The following is an 18,220-nucleotide window of genomic DNA, read 5'->3' as shown; positions in this document are numbered from 1 at the left end:
ATTTGAATGATACCCGGGCTAAGTCCCGAAGACGATTATGCTAGTGATTATATTTGTGTTTGAGCCTTAGTAACGAAAATGAAATATGAATGTCTAATGATTATTGCTGTATGTGTGCATGAGAAATTGAATGATATCCGGGCTAAGTCCCGAAGACGTTATTGCTGGAAATTATATCCGGGTTAAGACCGGAAGGCAATTGTGCTAGTGGCTACATCTGGGCTAAGACCCGAAGGCATTCGTGCACGTGGTTATATCCAGTTGTATTCCGAAGAAGCTTGGGCTGGAGGTGAGTGTTGGTTGCTGTAATGAATTCAATTGGTACGCTCGAAAAGCCCAAAGAATAAGGTATGTTTATACGTGCATTGGAAAGTCGACATGTTTGAGCAACATTCGCTCGATCGACTAACGAATTTCAGCTATTGAATTGGTTGATACCTTGTGAAAGTATATAATGATGAAGTGTGAAGTAAGAATGATTATGTGAATGTGTATTAATGAAATGATGCATTTGGCCATGTGAATGTATTGCTTTAATTAAAGCTGATTTTATTCCTTGAGACTTACTAAGCATAAAAATGCTTACCCCGTTGCTTTGGCTCTCTGTTTTATAGATTGTGCTCGATAGCAATCGGATTCGGGATCATTAAAGTCGAAGTCATCCACACTATCAAAGCCTCCATTTTGGTATAAATTTTTGGTTGAACTTTGAAATGGCATGTATAGGACTACCCTTGCTGGTTTAAATATGTTGTGATGTTTATGTGTACGGCCATGCGAAAATGGCTCGTAAAAGTGAAGTCTGAACTTAGACTATTTGCGGTTTGTATATATATATATATGGTGTCATGATGTGATTATGGATTGGAAATGGGAATGTTGGTCACATGATCAGCCATTGGTATGGTTAAAATGATCATATGTGAACCTATGTATGGCAAGACTAGTTGGTTCATGGAGACTACAAACTAGGTAAGACCTACCTTAAAATAGATCTTTGCCAATTGCAAGGGCGTGAATGTGAAAAATCACCAAAATTTTTAGGAATGGTATTAAATAGTGAATAAGCTATGTGAATGAACCTTGATGAGTCTATTTTCATATGGAAGAAACGAAACGGTCATAGGAGTTACTTGTTAAGAGATATTAAAGCTATTGTGAGACAGGGCCAGAACGGTTTCTGGGTCCCCTGTCGCAACCTTACCATGCATATAACATGCAAATATTATAACATAATTAAATGTAAATTTACCATATTCTCATGATCATAATTCATTCCATCACCAAACTTACCTCATTTTCAACATTTTAAGCATTTAGTAAACATTAGCTTTACGTATGTACCTGAACCATCTGGAAATGAACTTACACATATTCTCATCTTTGACATACTTATGAACCACTCGGAATAAAAGGTCGGATACTCAGGAAATTTGCACACTAAGTGCCACATATGTAGCTAATGCTACCCAAGTCTCATATTACATAGTTGCCCCCTCTCAGGCTATCAATGGGCCTGCTAACATAAGCTATCAATTAAGACATAGCTATGTGGTGCTATTCACACAAGCTATCAAGTATCCGCAACATAAGCCGGTATACTCACCACTGGTAGGACGTATAAGACCAGCACCCGGACCACATAATCACATAACACATAATGACCCTAGTGACATGTCACTTGTATCCTACCCTATTCCTAAGGTTCAAACAGGATTTCTTGCTTGTTGATTCATCGTCGAACTCGTTCGCTGAGTTATACTCATTCACGTAATCAAGTATACAATTATTGTAATATTAAAGTACTTAAATACAATTATTCTAAAGCTTATTTTTAACATACGAACTTACATTGGTACAATATGGCTAATAGTTTGATTTAGTCTACAACTTTGCAGCAGCGCTGCCAGTTAACAGAACGGCTATAAGCCATAAGTATCGCAGAAAGGCTAAAGCCTTATACAGGACGACTACAGGCCGTACACTTCCTCCGTCCATAATAACCCAACCCCATTCAATATGTCATGTCATAAATATTACATGCATGCAAAGTCATACTCAGTACAATCATATATGTAAATCATAAGCACATCAGTCATACGAAACATAAGGGTATAATCATCATTCTACCATACAGAGGTATTACGATCATTTTAAACTATAAGGGTATTTCGATGATTTCACAAATCGGGGTTTTAACAACCCAACAGAATATCCACTGTCGCCTCAAGTGACTTAAGTAACCTAAACAGACATAACGATGCTAATGGGCCAATGGCCCATTACTTGGCCCAAGTGGGCCCACACCCTCGTGTGGCCCATTTAGCCTAAATTTAGATATGGCTATGTGACCTACATAGCCCAGTCCAACAATTATAACAAGTTGTAGATTCAATTCGTGTAGGGATCACTAGCCCATTGGGCCCATACGGCCCATCTAGGCCCAACGTGGCCCAGAACTACTAAGTTGTGTGATAAATCGTAAATTATACATTTTTTACCCCATGTTTAATGCATTTTATAGATGATTCATTATTAGAATTGGTGAATTCGATGCTCCTAATGTTTTAATTTCATGTTTTGTACTCAGGAGAGCACAAAAAGTAAAAAGGAGCCAAAAACGAGCCAAAAAGAGACAAAATGGACCAAATCGAGAAGATGACACGGCCTAAACCTTGCTACACAGGCAGCTCACACGGTCGTGTCTTTCAAGGGTGTCGACCAAGGCTTTCACGATTCACACGGCCTGGCCATTGACCCACATGGCCGTGTGCAATTTAATGGATCGAACACGACTTGGCAATCACGTCATACAGCCGTGGCACACGGGCCTGTCCCTGTTGAGCCCAAGTAAATGCAATTTGGAAAAGGCCACTTTGAAGGGTTTTTAGGCATTCCAAAACCTATAAATACGCACTAGAAGAGGAGAAAAAGGGAGACGGGGAAGAGGGGTAAGGAATTACCCGAAAGAAGCCAATTAGTCCATCTCAGAAGTCGGATTCATCATCAAGACTGAAGATCTCTCCTCAATTCCCCTTCAGGAGTTTTGGGTTTTCTTTATGTTTTGTATGCTTTACTCTTCTAAGATGTTTTCTTATTTAGTTATGAACTAAACCCCTTAGATACCTAAGGGGAATGAAACCTAAGACGAATCTTGTTATTATTTTCCAAATCGTATGTTAAATATTTAATTTGTTCTTAATTATGTGTTCTTAATTTTTGTTTTAATATCCCAGGATACTGATTCAAGACACGCTCTTATTCAGAGGAGGAATAGACCCTGTCTAAGAGTACATTTGCCATAATTAAGCGGAGTTGATTGCGCGCCTAGAAATAGGGTGACAAGATTTTGCCGGATTAGGGTGAAACCTAATAAGGGGATCCATACTTCGAGTTAATGCAACCCTAGAGTGTTAATTAGAGAAAAGTCTCAGTTATTCAATCTAGGGATTAGATGTTATTAGTCTGGAATAGGGATAACGACATAACTTAGGGATCTCTACGGAACAAGTTGAATGAATAAATCGTCCGATTCGGAGGCAGAATAACAAGTACAGTCTAGGTGGATTTTTCTTAGGTATTGTCTCAGGTCAATCGATTTTCCTAAAAGCAATTCCCCAATTCTTTTCTCTGTGCGTTCTTAGTTTAAATAATTAGTTAATTAAAACAAACCCTTTTATTCTTAGGCTAGATAATAAAAAGATAGTTATTACTAAGACTTTTGTTTCCCTTGGGTACGATATCCCGGTCTTGCCATTACTATACTATTGTTTGAGAGGTTCGCTTTCCTTTTCGTCGTGATAATAGTTAGTCTAGGTTTGATCTTCATTATAAATATTTATTACTTGTTACAAATCACGCGATCAAGTTTTTGGCGCCGTTGCCGGGGAACTGAAATATTAGGAACACTAAATTTTTATTACTTTATCCATTTATTTTTCTTACAATTTTATTTTATTTTATTTTATTATTTATTAATTTACTTTCTCTCTCTTGGTAGGTTTTTATAGTTTATGACTAGAAGAAACCTGTCAGGACCATTACTCTTTGACGAAGAAATCAATCGTACAATTCGTAAAAATAAAAGTGAAATAAGGCATAGTTTACGCTACAAGGAGAACGAGTGAGAAAACGATACTCAAACCCCAACCGACAAGATGGCTGAAAACCCAGGCGATCAGCTGCCTCCTGCAATTGCAGCTAATCAAAATCCTGCTCCACGTACTATGTATGACTATTCTAAACCTTCTTTAACAGGAATTGAGTCTAGTATAGTTAGACCTACTATTGCTGTGAATAATTTTGAACTAAAACCTAACACAATTCAGATGATACAGTCGTTTGTTCAGTTTGATGGTTTGTAGGATGAGGATCCCAACATGCACTTGGCAAATTTTCTTGAATTTTGCGATACATTCAAAATCAATGGGTTTCTGATGATGTCATTCGTCTTCGATTATTTCCCTTTTCACTGAGAAACAAAGCTAAACAGTGGTTGAACTCATTACCACAAGGGTCTATCACTACTTAGTAACAAATGATCGAGAAGTTTTTACTAAAATATTTTTCATCGGCTAAAACGGCTAAATTACGTAATGATATCTCTTCTTTTGTGCAGATGGATTTAAAAACACTTTACGATGCATGGGAGAGATACAAGGACTTACTGAGAAGGTGCCCTCACCATGGGTTACCGCTTTGGCTGCAAGTTCAAACGCTTTACAATGGTGTGAATCCCTCGACAAGACAGATGATTGATGCAACTGCTGGCGGAACCATCTATAACACCTCGAACCCGAGACCATCGCCGGTGTCGGACGCGAGGGGTTAACAAGCCAAGTCCACATATTTTGCCCACTAATTTGACATTTCCAGTCAGGCTGGAAAACTGCGTCACCGCCGCCTTAAAAATCATATCTCGAGTTTCTAAACTCAGAAACTGGTTTCGTAAATTTTCCCTGAATTTAGACTAATATATCCATCCATGGATTTATTTCTAGAATTTTTGGTTGGGCCAATTGGTACAGTTTATTAGTTAAAGTCACCCATGTTACAGGGATCGACTGCTCTGACCTTCGTGCGTTACAACTTGAATATCTATCTGTACAGGGCTTTAATACTGGTGCCGTTTCTTTCTAATGAAACTAGACTCAAAATGGAATCTGTACATATAAGGAATGACTCATAATTATTTCTGGATAATTTATAGTAAATTTTTAAAGTTGCGACAGGGGACCCAGAAACCGTTCTGGCCCTGTCTCACAATAGCTTTAATATCTCTTAACATGTAACTCCTATGACCGTTTCGTTTCTTCCATATGAAAATAGACTCATCAAGGTTCATTTACATAGCTTATTCACTATTTAATACCATTCCTACAAATTTTGGTGATTTTCACATTCACGTCACTGCAGCTGGCAGCATCTGTTTTAAGGTAGGTCTTACCTATTTTGTAGTCTCCATGAACCAACTAGTCTTGCCATACATAGGTCCACATATGATCATTTTAACCATGCCAATGGCTGATCATGTGACCAACATTCCCATTTCAATCCATAGTCACATCATGACACCAAATATATATATACAAACCGCAAATAGTCTAAGTCGATACTTCACTTTTACGAGCCATTTTCGCATGGCCGTACACATATACATCACAACATATTTAACCAACAAGGGTAGTCCTATACATGCCATTTCAAAGTTCAACCAAAATTTATACCAAAATAGAGGCGTTGATAGTGTGGATGACTTCGACTTTAATGATCCCGAATCCGATTGCTATCGAGCAAAATCTATAAGACAGAGAGCCAAAGCAACGGGTAAGCATTTTTTATGCTTAGTAAGTCTCAAGGAATAAAAATCAGCTTTAATTAAAGCAATACATTCACATAGCCAAATGCATCATTTCATTAATACACATTCACATAACCATTCTTACTTCACACTTCATCATTATATACTTTCACAAAGTATCAACCAATTCAATAGCTGAAATTGTTAGTCGATTGAGCGAGTGTTGCTCAAACATGTCGACTTTCCAATGCACATATAAACATACCTCATTCTTTGGGCTTTTCGAGCGTGCTAATTGAATTTATTACAGCAACCAACACTCACCTCCAGCCCAAGCTTCTTGAATACAACCGGATATAACCACGCACGAATGCCTTGGTCTTAGCCCGGATAGAATGACTTGCACGAATGCCTTAGGTCTTAGCCCGGATGTAGCCACTAGCACAATTGCCTTGGTCTTAACCCGGATATAATTTCCAGCATTAACGTCTTGAGGGCTTAGCCCGGATATCATTCAATTTCTCATGCGCACATACATCAATAATCATTGGACATACATATTTCATTTTCGTTACTAAGGCTCGAACACAATTATAATCACTAGCACAATCGCCGGGACTTAGCCCGTATCATTCAAATACTCATACACACATAATCAATAATCAATACACATCCATACTTCATTTCACATAATTCAAGTAGGGTCACTTCTTGAGGACTTACCTCGGATGTTGTCGAACGGCTTTTACGGCTATTCGATCACTTTCTCCTTCCCCTTGTCCAATTGTGGCCCTCTAAGCTCTTGAGCTAATTCAAACAAATTCAATTTATTAAAACCTCATTGTGCTAGCTTATGGCCGAATATGACAAGGAGTTTAAATGGTCATATGGCCACCCTTTAGCTTGAGTACACAATGGTCATGCACATTTTATACTACATCAAGCAATTCAATACAATCCATTCAAGCATCAAGGAAAAGCTAAGGCCATCAATCGGCTACTTAAGGCCGAACATACATGCCCAATTTGAGGCCAATTATACACTTAACACCACACAAAAACAGCATGCATTTTACTAGTTAATGCTTTACATATTGTGGCTCCATACTTATAATACATCATCAAGCACTCATATGGCCGATTATACTTAGTCATACTTGCACCAAATCAACAATAAATTCCAAGATTTCCACATCATGGGTATTCTAGGCCGAATGTACTTGCAATTTCACAAACATTCTTCAACATTTTCTTCTTTAAACAAACATATTCATCACTTACTTCATAACCAAAACATCATGTGCAAACATATATATACATATATGTGCATGGTCAATTTCAAGGTGTCCATAGCCATCCAAAACACAAATTTTAACTAACATGCAAGAAGCATGAACCATGCTCATGAATGCATCATGGCGAATACATCACAATCATGCCCTTTCAACTTCAATCATGGTTAAACAAAAAGAAAACTCAAAGTCTTACTCAAGGTGGCTACAAAGAAATTTCAAGAGTAGACAATCCATCATTGCATGCATCATCATCAAGCTTCACACTTAGCACGCAATGGCTTTATCACAATATCAACTTTGACCAAATACCACTTCCTTGGCATAACAAGGATTTGAACCATGGCTAACATGAACATCAAGTTGGCAACTAAAATATGCATGAATCTCATGACACAACCTCATACATACCTTAATCTTGGTGCAAGTTTAGCCAAATCTCCTTCTAGATCTCTTCTAAACAAATAAAATGAAGCAAAATCTCTTCTTCCCCTTAGTTTTGGCTCAAAGAAAGGATGAACAAATTTTTTCTTTCTTCCTTTACAACTCACGGCAATGGGGAGATACCACACTCACACACACATTTTTTTTCATTCTTTTCTTACCCATGGTTATTTGTTTATTATTTATCCCTAATGCCCAACAAAACATGTTTCATGACATGTTTAGCCCATATTCTTGGTCATGGCCGCCACCACCTATAAAAGGGGAATTTGACATGCAAGTCCATTGTTTTGCATGCATGCTTTAATTAGTCATCACACATTTCCCTATCGTACTTTCAAAGTTCACTACTAAGTCCTTTCTAGTGAAATTCACCTTTATAACAGTAAATCAATCATCAAAAAATGTCATACATGAGCATACACATATTATAGGCATCCAAATAAATTTTAAATTATTTTTATGCCTCGGTTTTGTGGTCCCGAAACCACATTCCGACTAGGGTCAATTTTGGGCTGCCACAACTCTCCCCCACTTAAGAAATTTTCGTCCCCGAAAATCTTACCGGTAAATAGGGTTGGGTATCGCTCTTTCATAGAGTTCTCGTTTTCCCAAGTAGCTTCTTCTATCCCGTGCTTGAGCCATAACACCTTCACTAGCGGAACCCGCTTGTTTCGCAACTCTTTCACTTCCCGATAGGATACGAATCGATTCTTCCTCATAACTCATATTGGCTTGAATTTCAACTTCGATGGACTAATCACGCGATGGATCGATCTATAGCGTCAAGCATCAAACATGAAAGACATCGTGAACCTTTTCGAGTTCGGGGCAAAATCAAACGATATGCCACCGGACCGACTCGCCGGATATCTCATATGGCCCAATGAACCTCGGGCTCAACTTGCCCTTACTACCGAATCGAGTATCTTTTCCAAGGCGATACCTTGAGAAACACTTTATCACCCACCGATACTCGATATCCTTACGCTCAGATCCGCGTATGACTTCTCGACGATCGGAGGCTATCTTCAGACTTTCACGGATTACTTTCACTTTCTGCTCAAAGATCTCTAATCAAATCCACCGAAAATCTTACCTTCACCGAGCTCGGTCCAAAATAATGGTGTACGGCATTTACGATCGTACAAAGCCTCGTAGGGTGCCATCTTAATACTTGATTGAAAGTCGTTGTTGTAAGCGAATTCAATCAACGGCAAATACCGCTCCCATGAACCACTAAACTCGAGGACGCAACATCTCAACATATCTTCAAGTATCTCGAATTATCCGCTCGATTGACCATCGGTTTGGGGGTGAAAGGCGGTCTGAAATGCAACTTGGTACCCAAAGCTTCTTGCAACTTTTTCCAAAATCGCGAGGTAAATCTCGGATCTCTATCCGACACGATGGAAATAGGCACCGTGCAATCTCACAACTGAGAAGCGTACAATTCGACTAATTTGTCCATTGAAAATCCGTGCGACGGGGGACAAAGTGAGCCGACTTAGTCAATCTATCTACCACGACCCAAACCGCATCCTTCTTACTCACGACAATGGCGGTCCGGATACAAAGTCCATTGTGACTCGATCCCATTTCCACTCGGGTATCGTGATTGGTGAAGTAATCTCAAGGCACTTGATGTTCCGCTTTCACTTGTTGACATATTAAACATCTCAAACAAAGTCGGAGATGTCTCGCTTCATACCATGCCACCAAAACCGACGCTTTCAAATCGTTGTACATCTTCGTACTCCGTGTGGATTGCCATTCGGCTACAATGGGCTTCATTCGTAATTATCGAAATGAGTTCAATTCTTTGGAACACACAGACGACTTTTGAACCTCAAACAATCGTCATCATCGATTTGAAACTCCGAGTCCTTGTTCGAACACACTCACCGCTTTGTAGCCAACTCGTCGTCGACTTTTCTCGAGCTTCTCGAATTTGATGTGTCAATAATGGTTTGGCTTTCAATTCAGCCACTAACACACCGCCGGATCGAATGCACAAGTGCACATTCATCGCCGGTAGAGTGAATAACGATTTACGACTCAAGGCATCCGCAACCACATTCGCTTTTCCGGTGATAGCCAATGACCAGCTCATAATCCTTTAACAGATTCGAGCCAACGCCTTTGTCACAGATTTAAGTCTCTTTGGGTCATCAAATATTTGAGACTTTTGTGATCCGAGTACACATGGCACTTCTCACCAAATAAGTAATGTCGCCAAATCTTTAAGGCGAATACGATGGCGACTAATTCGAGATCATGGGTCGATAATTTTTCTCGTGGGCTTTAATTGCCTCGACGATAGGCCACAACTCGACCTTCTTGCATCAATACACAACCTAACCCAAGTAGGAGGCGCCACTATAAATGACAAACTCTTTGCGGATTCGGTTGCACTAGAATTGGGGCTTCACCAAATAAGTTTTAGTTGATCGAAACTTTTCGACATTTCTCCGTCCATTCGAACTTAACATCCTTTTGGAGTAGCTTCATCATCGGCGTGGCTATCGTTGAGAAACCTTTACAAATCGTCGGAATAACCTAAGAAGCCCCAAAAAGCTCGAACCTCAAGAATATTTCTCGGAGGCTTCCAATTAAGTATGGCTGAAATTTTATTCTGGTCGACTCGAATACCCGATGCAGATACCACATGACCCAAGAAGCTAACCTCTCTTAACCAGAACTCACACTTGCTGAACTTAGCATATAATTGCTTATCCCGTAAAATTTGCAGCACTAACCTCGTGTGTTCAAGATGTTCGGTCTTATTTCTTGAATAGACCAAGATGTCATCAATGAACACGACTACTTAATCGATCCAAATATGGTCCAAGATCCGATTCATTAAATCCATAAATACCGCAGGGCATTAGTAAGCCCAAACGGCATCACTAGGAACTCATAGTGACCATATCTCGCTCAAGGCGCCTTGGGGACGTCCAATCTCGGATTCGCAATTGATAATAGCCCGATCTCAAATCTATTCGAGAACACCGAGGCTCCTTCAGTTGATCGAACAAGTCATCGATACGTGGTAACGGTATTTGTTCTTTATCGTTGCTTTATTGTCGACGATAGTCGATGCACAACCTCATGGTTCCATCCTTCTTTTCACAAACAACACCGGCGCACCCTAAGGCGAACAACTCGGGCGAGCAAAACCTCTATCCACCAATTCTTGCAATCGAGCTTTCAACTCCTTTAATTCGTTGGTGCCATACGATACGGAGCTATCGAAATTGGAGTGGTACCAGTACCAATTGATGCCAAATTCTATTTCCAACAGTGGTAAACCCGCAATTCTTCGTGGAAAACATCCGGTATTCACAAACCACGGGCACAGATTCGGTTTTTTTCCGATTCCTTGTCATCGAGCACATACGCAAGGTACGCCAGCATCCTTTTCTTACATATTTCCGCCAACATTGCGATATTATACCGGCAACCCCTTTAAGTCTGTAGACTCAACCCGAATTATCTCGTTATTCGCACCTCAAATCGATAGTCTTGCTTTTGCAATTTACAACCGCATCGTGCATGGTCAACCAATCCAAACCAAGAATAACGTCAATTCATTGAACGGCAAAAGCATCAAGTCCGCGGAAAACAAGAACCTCTGAACACTAGGGGACTTTTCTTGCACACTTTGTTGACAAGCACGTAATGACCCAAGGGTTTGACACCGAATTACAAACTCGAGAGACTCAATAGGCAAAGTCTTCTCGGATGCTAAGGTTTCACATATATAAGAATGAGTAGAACCGTGGTCAATCAAAGCAATCACATTAGTATTGAAAAGAGTGAAAGTACCGTAATGACATCCGGAGAGGTAGCATCCTCGCGTGCTGCGATGGCATAAGTCCTAGCAGAGCCCGAGCCTCGGATCCGATGGTAGCATCTCTAGATCCTCTCGACCGCCACTAACATTGCCCACATTTCTAGGTGGCCTACCTCGGCAAAGGTAGCACCCGGTTTCCACTTTGACTTACATTTTGTTCAAGCATCCTCGCAATCCTTCATAAAGTGGTCGATCGATCCGCACTTATAGCAGAGCGATCACGGAACCAACAGCTCCCGAATGCCATTTGCCACAATGCGACACATCCGCCTCTCTCTACGATCATTTCCACCATCAGCGATCGGTGACTCGTGTGGTCACAGGGGTCGATCGCGTCCTCGCCTAGAAAAGCCCGTAGCGCCTCTAGACCGCTCACATCATCTCGAAATCTCTTTGATGCTTGTTGAAGAGACTTTCCCGAGGACCTCTTTCGAATTCTCCAGCCCCACATCAGCTTTTTGTTTCTCCTTTCTAAGCTCTTCTACTTTACAAGCTCGCTCAACAAGTACTACGAACTCTCGATCTCGAGAATGCCAACGAACATCCTTATATCATCATTCAGCCCATCCTCAAGCATTTACACATAATAGCTTCTGGACGAAATGCATTCTCGCACGCATCGGCTAAGCCTCACAAATTTTCGTCAGAGTCAGAATCGACATAGAACCTTGCTTAAGATCAAGAAATTCCTTCGCTTTTGGTCGATGAATCTCGATCGATATACTTTTTTCTAACTCGGTTTGAAAGAATTCCCAAGTCACTTGCTCTCTAGGCACCACAAGTCGAGTACTCCACCAATAGTAGGCGGACTCACGTAGCAAGGAGATGGTACACTTTAAGCACTCATCGGTGTACAAGATAGCTCATCGAGCACCTTGATAGTGTTGTCCAACCAAAATTCAGCTCGCTCAAGATCATCATCATCCATAGCTTTAAATTCAGTGGCCCCATGTTTTCGAATCCTATCGATCGGGGCTTACTTGACCTTATTTGGTCGGCCATCGGAGGTATTGTAGGTGCGGGGTTGCATTTGTCGGGAATGGAGGTTGTGGAACAGTAGTGTTAGTTCGAATGTATTGGTTAAACCATTCATTCATCACACTATAAAAGGCTTGCTTAGCCTCATCACTCGGATTGTTGGCCATAGGTTGAGAGTCCGCCGGCGCTGTCCCTTGCGCGAGCAGCGCCACACTCTCCACATCATCAGCTATCGCTTCGTTGGGATCGGGATCCATTGCTATAAACAAACACAAAGTCAAATTGTCAGAAATCACCACACTATCGATTCATCATTTAATGGCATGTATAGCTAGACCCCAAACACATCACGGTAGTCCTAGAATCGACTAAACCGTGGCTTTGATACCAATAAAATTGTAACACCTCGAACCCGAGACCATCGCCGGTGTCGGACGCGAGGGGTTAACAAGCCAAGTCCACATATTTTGCCCACTAATTTGACATTTCCAGTCAGGCTGGAAAACTGCGTCACCGTGACCTTAAAAATCATATCTCGAGTTTCAAAACTCGGAAACTGGTTTCGTAAATTTTACCTGAATTTAGACTCATATATCCATCCATGGATTTATTTCTATAATTTTTGGTCGGGCCAATTGGTACAGTTTATTAGTTAAAGTCACCCATGTTACAGGGATCGACTGCTCTGACCTTCGCGCGTTACAACTTGAATATCTCTCTGTACAAGGATTTAATACTGGTGCCGTTTGTTTATAATGAAACTAGACTCAAAATGGAATCTGTACATATAAGGAATGACTCATAATTATTTCTGAATAATTTATAGTAAATTTTTAAATTTGCGACAGGGGACCCAGAAACCGTTCTGGCCCTGTCTCACAATAGCTTTAATATCTCTTAACATGTAACTCCTATGACCATTTCGTTTCTTCCATATGAAAATAGACTCATCAAGGTTCATTTACATAGCTTATTCACTAATTAATACCATTCCTACAAATTTTGGTGATTTTTCACATTCACGTCACTGCAGCTGGCAGCATCTGTTTTTAAGGTAGGTCTTACCTATTTTGTAGTCTCCATGAACCAACTAGTCTTGCCATACATAGGTTCATATATGATCATTTTAACCATACCAATGGCTGATCATGTGACCAACATTCCCATTTCCAATCCATAATCACATCATGACACCATATATATACATACAAACCACAAATAGTCTAAGTTCATGCTTCCTTTTTACGAGCCATTTTCGCATGGCCGTATACATATACATCACCACATTTTTAAACCAACAAGGGGTAGTCCTATACATGCCATTTCAAATTTCAACCAAAAATTTATACCAAAATAGAGGCGTTGATAGTGTGGATGACTTCGACTTTATTGATCCCGAATCCGATTGCTATCGAGCGAAATCTATAAAACAGAGAGCCAAAGCAACGGGGTAAGCATTTTTATGCTTAGTAAGTCTCAAGGAATATAATCAGCTTTAATTAAAGCAATACATTCACATAACCAAATGCATCATTCCATTAATACACATTCACATAGTCATTCTTACTTCACACTTCATCATTATATACTTTCACAAAGTATCGATCAATTCAATAGCTGAAATTGCTAGTCGATTGAGCGAATGTTGCTCAAACATGTCGACTTTCCAATGCACATATAAACGTATTCTTATTCTTTGGGCTTTTCGAGCGCATTAATTGAATTTATTTCAGCAACCAACACTCACCTCCAGCCCAAGATTCTTCGAATATAACCGGATATAACCACGTGCACAAATGCCTTCGGTCTTAGCCCGGATAGAATGACTCGCACGAATGCCTTGGTCTTAGCCCGGATGTAGCCACTAGCACAATTGCCTTCGGTCTTAACCCGGATATAATTTCAGCATAATTGTCTTGAGGCTTAGCCCGGATATCATTCAATTTCTCATGCACACATACATCAATAATCATTGGACATACATATTTCATTTTCGTTACTAAGGCTCAAACACAATTATAATCACTAGCATAATCGCCTTCTGGACTTAGCCCGTATCACTCGAATACTCATACACACATAAATCAATAATCAATACATCCATATTTCATTCCACATAATTCAAGTAAGATCACTTCTTGAGGACTTACCTCGGATGTTGTCGAACGGCTTTTACGGCTATTCGATCACTTTTTCCTTCCCCTTGTCCAATTGTGGCCCTCTTAGCTCTTGAGCTAATTCAAACAAATTCAATTTATTAAAACCTCATTGTGCTAGCTTATGGCCGAATATGACAAGGAGTTTAAATGGTCATATGGCCACTCTTTAGCTTGAATACACAATGGTCATGCACATTTTATACTACATCAAGCAATTCAATACAATTCATTCGAGCATCAAGGAAAAGCTAAGGCCATCAATAGGCTACCTAAGGCCGAATATACATGTCCATGTTGAGGCCAATTATGCACTTAATACCACACAAAAACAGCATGCATTTTACTAGTTAATGCTTTGCATATTGTAGCTCAAAACTTATAATATAGCATCAAGCACTCATATGTGTGCTAGGTCAATGTGCTTACAATTTCACAATTATTCTTCAACATCTTCTTCTTTAAACAAACATATTCATCACTTACTTCATAACCAAAACATCATGTGCAAACATATACATAGATATATGAGCATGGCCGAATTTCAAGGTGTCCATAGCCATCCAAAACACAAATTTTAACTAACATGCAAGAAGCATGAACCATGCTCATGAATGCATCATGGCCGAATATGACAATCATGCCCCTTTTCAACTTCAATCATGATTAAACAAAAAGAAAACTCAAAATCTTACTCAAGAGTAGACAATCCGTCATTGCATGCATCATCATCAAGCTTCACACTTAGCATGCAATGGCTTTATCACCATAACAACTTTGGCCAAATACCATTTCCATGGCATAACAAAGATTTGAGCCATGGCTAACATGCACATCAAGTTAGCAACCAAAACATGCATGAAACTCCCAACACAACCTCATACATACCTTAATCTTGATGCAATTTAGCCAAATCTCCTTCTAGATCTCTTCTAAACCAAGCATGAAGCAAAAATCCTCCCCCTTTTTCCTTAGTATTTTCGGCCAAGAAGTGAAAATGGATGAACAAAAATTTCTCCTCTCTTTTCCTCTACTCACGGCAACAAGGGGCATCCAAGCTCATCTTTCTCTTTTTTTTTTCATTTTTTTATGCTTATTTTTATTATAATACTTCCTACATAACTCACTAGCCAAACATGTTGGAAACTTGTTTTCCTTGCCCATCATACCCACCTTGGCCGGCCATTATAGTCAAATTTGGGGAATTTGACATGCAAGGACAACATTTCCTAGTGTGCATCAATAGGCCACTTCAACATTTGCCTATCTCATTTCTAAGTTTTCTCACACAAGTCCTTTCTAGTGAAATTCACCTTTATAACACTAAATCAATCATCATAAAATGTCATACATGAGCACACACATATTATAGGTATCAAAATAAATTTTTAATTATTTTTATGCCTCGGTTTTGTGGTCCCGAAACCACATTCCGACTAGGGTCAATTTTGGGCTGTCACAACTCTCCCCCACTTAAGAAATTTTCGTCCCTAAAATCCTACCGTAAATAGGTTTGGATATCGCTTTTCATAGAGTTCTCGGTCTCCCAAGTAGCTTCTTCTATCCCGTGCTTGAGCCATAACACTTTCACTAGCGGAACCCACTTGTTTCGCAACTCTTTCACTTCGTGATAGGATACGAATCGGTTCTTCCTCATAACTCATATTAGCTTGAATTTCAATTTCGATGGACTAATCACGTGCGATGGATCGGATCTATAGCGTCAAGCATCGAAACATGAAAGACATCGTGAACCTTTTTGAGTTAGAGGGGCAAAATCAAACGATATGCCACCGGACCGACTCGCTTCGGATATCTCATATGGCCCAATGAACCTCGGGCTCAGCTTGCCCTTACGGTAGAATCGAGTATCTTTTTCCAAGGCGATACCTTGAGAAACACTTTATCACCCACCTAATACTCGATATCCTTACGCTTCAGATCCGCGTACGACTTCTGACGATCGGAGGCTATCTTCAGACTTTCACGGATTACTTTCACTTCTGCTCAAAGATCTCTAATCAAATCCACCGAAAATCTTGCTTTCACCAAGCTCATCCAAAACAATGGTGTACGGCATTTACGATCGTACAAAGCCTCGTAGGGTGCCATCTTAATACTTGATTGAAAGTCGTTGTTGTAAGCGAATTCAATCAACGGCAAATACCGCTCCCATGAACCACTAAACTCGAGGACGCAACATCTTAACATATCCTCAAGTATCTGAATTATCCGCCGGATTGACCATCGGTTTGGGGGTGAAAGGCGGTGCTGAAATGCAACTTGGTACCCAAAGCTTCTTGCAACTTTTTCCAAAATCGCGAGGTAAATCTCGGATCTCTATCCCACACGATGGAAATAGGCACCCCGTAATCTCACAATCTAAGAACGCATAATTCGGCTAATTTGTCCATTGAAAAATCCGTGACGTCACGGGGACAAAGTGAGCAGACTTAGTCAATCGATCTACCACGACCCAAACCGCATGTGACAGCCCTAAAGTGACCCTAGTCGGAAAGCGGTTTCGGGACCGCTAAACCGAGTCACCGAAATGTTCTAACGTAATATTTATTGTCTAGAATATGTGAATATGAATGTGTGAAAAATTGAATGTTTGGATTTTGTTAATTGTAAGTGAATTTTATCAAATAGGACTTATGTGAGAAAATTTAGAAATGTGCTAGGCAAATGTAAGGTGGCCTATTAATACATGTGGGAAAACGGTTGTCCTTGCATGTCAAATAACCCCCTTTCCTAAGGTGAGTGGCCGGCCATGACAAGATTATGGGCAAAGGAAACATGTTTCCAACATGTTTTGCTAGTGGTGTATGTAGGAAGCCATAAAATAAAAACTAGCATTAAAGAAATGAAAAAATGAGCATGGATGCCCCCATTGTGTCAGTAGCTAGAGAGAAAGAAAAGAAAAAAAAAAAAGGTTTTGTTCATTCATTGTTCATTCTTTTGGTTGTTCTTGAAAAAAAAAAGTGAAAGGAAGGAAGATTTACCTAGGTCAATTCGGCAAGTATCTTTGGCTACTAGGAGGTAAGCATTGAATTTGTTGATTTGGTTTTGTAATATGCTGTTGAAGTGTGGGTGCACTCTTGGTAAGGTCAAGGAAGATGAGATTTCTCATGTGTATTTAGACAATATGCCGAATGATTAAGTGTTGGAGATAGGAGTTTATTTGCATGTTAAATGATTCCTACTTAGCCCATGCTAAAATTTGTAATTTTTATGGATGATAGGAGCATTCGGCTAGGGTATAAAGGTAGGGATTTTGGTTGTTCATCTAAGTATTGATGAGGAATGTACTATGGAAATAAATCGGCCTTCCTAAGAATACGAGTTATGAATGTTTATACGCTTTTGATTTAAGTAAAATAATTCATGTTTGAACACACAAGGATTCGCATTGTTCATGACTATTGTATTTAGAACGTGATTTTGAATATTCCAATATTGGAATGTAAGTATAGGTGTGATCGGTCATGGGAATTTGAGATGAAATTAGGTGATTAAAAGATGTTATAGTTGACATTGTATATATATATATACATACATTCGCCATATGGGGTAAAAAAAAAAATGGGTCATATGCTCATGAGATAAAATTTTGTGAATTGATGTATTAATGATGATAGTATAGTTGATGTCATGTATATATGTATAAATATTTGGCAAGACGGTTAAACTA

The 18,220-nt window shown here is 39.7% G+C and overlaps 1 non-coding gene across 1 annotated transcript; it reads right to left on the bottom strand.

The window, feature by feature from the left end:
• Positions 1-4,585: 4,585 nt before the first annotated feature.
• On the bottom strand, positions 4,586-4,692 carry LOC128280338 (small nucleolar RNA R71). Its single transcript, XR_008270518.1, has one exon. It is a non-coding gene; the product is annotated as a small nucleolar RNA R71 (small nucleolar RNA).
• Positions 4,693-18,220: the final 13,528 nt, after the last annotated feature.

The sequence above is a fragment of the Gossypium arboreum genome, chromosome 8 (assembly GCF_025698485.1).
Source record: "Gossypium arboreum isolate Shixiya-1 chromosome 8, ASM2569848v2, whole genome shotgun sequence".
NCBI lineage: Eukaryota > Viridiplantae > Streptophyta > Magnoliopsida > Malvales > Malvaceae > Gossypium > Gossypium arboreum.
The sequence above is the reverse complement of the archived record's forward strand: the minus strand, read 5'-3'. Positions and strand labels throughout refer to the sequence as shown.